This window comes from Lipotes vexillifer, unplaced genomic scaffold (genome assembly GCF_000442215.2).
Source record: "Lipotes vexillifer unplaced genomic scaffold, Lipotes_vexillifer_v1.1 scaffold4, whole genome shotgun sequence".
NCBI lineage: Eukaryota > Metazoa > Chordata > Mammalia > Artiodactyla > Lipotidae > Lipotes > Lipotes vexillifer.
In genome coordinates this window covers 5,510,191-5,514,320 of record NW_006785876.1, presented here as the reverse complement: position 1 = coordinate 5,514,320, position 4,130 = coordinate 5,510,191, and the positions used below count along the sequence as shown (strand labels likewise).

General features: G+C 57.3%; 1 protein-coding gene across 1 annotated transcript in view; it reads right to left on the bottom strand.

Moving 5' to 3' along the window:
- SLC29A1 (solute carrier family 29 member 1 (Augustine blood group)) overlaps positions 1 to 400 on the bottom strand; it is a 9,821-nt gene extending 9,421 nt beyond the window's left edge. Inside the window, exon 1 of the mRNA XM_007458289.1 lies at positions 337 to 400. The gene's annotated coding sequence lies outside the window, so the exon portion shown is untranslated. The remainder of the gene's footprint in view (positions 1 to 336) is intronic.
- Between the last annotated feature and the right edge of the window lie 3,730 nt (positions 401 to 4,130).

Genomic DNA, 4,130 nt, shown 5'->3' with positions numbered 1-4,130 from the left:
ACGCCGGCTGCCGGCTCAGAGGGACCCCAGACCCGAGACCCTCCGCCGCCTGGCCTACACCTTGCACTAATTCTGTACATAGGACCTCTGGGGGCCCTGCCACGCCAAACCCTGCCCCATCACGGAGCACGTGGGGCTGGAGGGTATAGCAGCACACTGGGTACCCCCGGTCTCCGCGCTGGGGTTACACAAACTCCTACACAGCTGTCTCGGGACTCTCCCAGCGACAAACCCGTTCAGACAGATCCGGACGCCCCCCCGCCCCGTCGCCCCTACACCATCTAAGACGTTCTGTTATGGCTTCCCAAGCCCCCTCCCACACCATCTCTTTCACACTGCACCTTTTTCCTTTCCAGCGCCCCCTTCCCTTTTCAGTGCCACTTTCTTCGAGTCAGACTATCCTTTCCTCTCCCCAGACCCCACGCCGGGGATCCCTCCGACGGAATCAGCATGATATGTGACCTGGGTTTTCCCACACAGATCCGCTCACCCACAACTTTGACTTAGAGAGGGATGTGTGTGGCGTGGCAGGGGGAGCCACAGCCCTGTAGCCCTCTCATGATTCACCCTTTCTAAATCCACAACATTGGAAAAGCTGAGGCACAGCTGGCAACGGGAAGAGAAAAAGCCCGTAACAGCCTTATAGCCTGAGTGAATCCTATGGTCCTGATACTCAGAGGTGGAAGCCTTGCGGAGCCCCACATCCTCCCTGGCTGAGGAGGAAGGGGGTGGGCATGCTGAGGAATGATCAGTCCTTCTTGTACCTCCAAGGGAGGGGGAAGGATTCCCTCCTTTTTCGTTGGTCAGTAAATCTGGGGGATGGGGGGATCACTGTCCCTACAGCAGCCCTCACTATAGGAGGACAATCCAAAGACTAGAGAGATGCTGAGGACAGAAAATCCAATCCACCCCCGACACCCTTGCCCCAGTTACCCAAGAGGCCTGTACCCTGGAGAAGCCATAGACATTAATTAACAATCAGCAGTACTAACATCGTAGGGATAAGGCAGAGTCACGCCTTCTCCGCAGAGAACAGGCTGGGCTCTGAGGGGAAGGGTAGTTTTTCTACTTAGGATTGATCAGTGGATGCACCCCAAGATACTCAGAAGGGCTGTTCCCAGCCTACTGGCTCAGGGCCCCACAGAGACGTGACACACCAACATCTCCTGGTCTTAACCAAACAGAAGGCAGGAAGAGGGGTATGAGTGGTATTTTTCTAGGCACTGCCCCATGCCTTGAGGGCAGCTTCATGTCTGAGCCTCCCTCCCCCCATTCCTACCCTGTGTTTGTGCAGCCTCTCTCTTCCTCTCCTGGCCCTCTTCTCCCCTTTTGCTCGGCCCCTGTCTCTCTCCCCATCCTCATTTCCCGTCTCTAAGTCTGTGGAGGTGGCAGGCCTTAGTGGTCAAATGGATCCCCCAGGCTGGTGGCCATTGGCTGCAGCTCTGTGCAAAGGGGGCTGGAAGCGGAAAGAAACTAGAGGGAAGTGGTGAGGGTCACAGGCCAGACAGGGGAAGGCTGGTTTCCCTCCCCACCCCCGCTGAAGCTCAGCCTGCTCACTAGATGGCAACAGCCAGGGCTGTTATTGCTGGACAGAAGCCTGTCTGGCACTCTCCCCGCCTGGGCCCCCAGCCAGCACCCACACCCCTCCAGAGCCACCTCACTATGCAGAGATGGTTGCTGGGTGCCAGGGCCCTCTGCTGGACAGCCTCGGAGCCCGACTCACAGTGGCCTGTGCCCTCCAGGCCCAGCCAGTCCTTGTCACCCTCTGCCCAATCTTTTGGCTTCCTCAGGTCCCGGGTACAGGGGTAGGGTGTGAAGGGCTGATCCAGCTGCACCCCACCCCCTCCGGATCCCCCACCTATTTGAGCCTGTGGCTTGCCCTGATTCCCTCTTCCCCCTTCCAGGCCCCAAGCCTTCCTCATCACCTCACACAGCCAGTCCTATCCTTCCCCAGCCCTGCCTCCATCTGTGTTTGCTGGAAGTGGGTTTGCTTGGCTCTGCAGTTTGTCACCAACTCGTCTCGTGACAGTTATGTTCTTAGTCCTGTTTGCGACTCTATCTCTGTGGCCCTCTGGCAGGCTGGGACTAGGGAGAGGCCAGAGAGGCAACTTGCCTGAGTTGCAATATTTAAGGGGGCGTCCAAATATTCCAGAATCCAGATAAATAATGTTTAAAGGCAATATTATTTCTAAATCAAAGTTAATGCAAAAAAAGAAAAAGAAAAAAATCCATGATGAACAAAACATCAACTAAACTAAAGCAAGAATCCGGCCCTCTCTGGGTCGGACACCTCAAGTCCCTCACCTTTCTTGTGGGTGTGTCCGGGGATCAGGGTTCAGGAAGACTGGGCTTGGTTTTCCAGCTTCATTTCTCAGACCTCTGCCCCTATCCTCTGCTCTGGGAAAGTCTCCGACCTTGGAGACAACTGAATGTGGTTAGGGTAGGGTAGTCATCTCACCACGGCCTCCAAAGTCTGGGAAAATGATCTCCGCCAAAAACTGCAGATGCAGACTCCGTTGATTTCCCCCGCCCCCTCGCCGCGGCCCCGCCTCTGCTTCCAGCGCACCTGCGGGGACTTCGGAGCGGTCATCCGGAGTCGGGGAGCGCGGACGGAAATTCAGAGGCCAGTCGGCCCCTGGACCCCGTTTGGCCTCCTCACTTCGGGACTGGGGCCGTCGTCGTGGCCGGAAACCGCAGTCCGCGCCGGGTCTGACCGGTCTATGCCGCCGGACGGCAAAAGGGCTGCAACGGGCGATCCCGGCGCCAGCCCCGCGCTCCGCGGCCGGCTCGGTCCCGCCGGCGCCGCTCGGGAGTGAGGAGCGCTCCGGAAGGCCGGCGGGAGGGGAGGCCCGGAGCGGGCGAAATAAATAAATAAAGGCGCCCGTGACCCTGGAGGGGACTAGGGGTTCGAATCACCTTCACCCCGCCCCTTCCCCGGGCCACCTTCCCGAGGGGGCCGAGCACGTGCACTGGCTTTTCAGGACGCCGGGAGGAAGCAGATGGTGCCGGGGTGTGGGGAGGCGGGGGTCTGGCGGAAAGGCCAGCTGGGCCGGCTTGGGGGCCCACAGCTCTGGTCTCGGTTCTTCCCCCAGGCCAGCCTTCTGAGGGGTATGCTAACGGGGTGAGGGTCCCGAAAGGAGCCTGTACTCCTCACTTTCCCGCTTTGAACCGAGAGCCCAGGACTCGCTGGAGGAGGGTGGGAGGGAGGAGTATTGCATGGGAACCGTAAGCAAATTATCCGGAGGCTGGCGTGCAAATACCTCTGACAGCTCTTATTTGATCCCCGAGGGGCCTCCCACTGGGGAGGGGAAATAGGTGAATTCCTCAGATCACATCCCACCCACCCCTTACCCCTTCCTGAGCAGAGGGCCCCTCAGGGGTATGCATTTCTTCTACACTGCTCCTCTGGGCGGCTGCCCACAGGGTCCCTCAGCAAACAAATCTCCCTCTTCCCACACCACTAGCTGCGAAGAGTGTCCACGCTTGCTGAAGGACGTTTACCTCCTTACCCTGAGCTGGCCAGGCAGACCCAAGACTGCTGGTTTACAGTGCAATATACTCAAATTAGGCAAGAGAACGTACAAACCGAGAGGGACAATGGAATAGGTAGCAAAAGGAAGCCTTGAATTGTTTCCCCACCCCACCCTCTGGACAGGTTCGACTGTCATGCAGTGCAGGAGTGTGACAAAGACTGTCAAAGGCATCCCAGGCATTCAAAGCAACACATATTTATTGAGCACCTGCTGCACGCTGGGCTTTGGAGGCAGGACTGACTCCCTAGGGAACCAAGGTCTTACTACTTGGTAAATCACGAGTCAAAGACAGACAGTCTGGATTAGCTAGGTTAAGCATTGTCCCTCATTGGACCTCATGTCCCCATTTGCCTGCGGGTGGGGGTGGCGGAGGGAGGAGACTCAGTTCCTCTCCCTCACAGGCCAGAGGTAATTAGAAACATTCTTGGAAAAAATATTAAAAAGATGGGACTTCCCTGGTGGTCCAGTGGTTTAAGACTCTGCACTTCCAATGCAGGGGGTGCAGATTCGATCCCTGGTCGGAAACTAAGATCCCACATGCTGTGCGGCCAAAAAAGAAAAGAAAAGAAAAGTTCTTGGGAAGAATGCAGAGGCGGG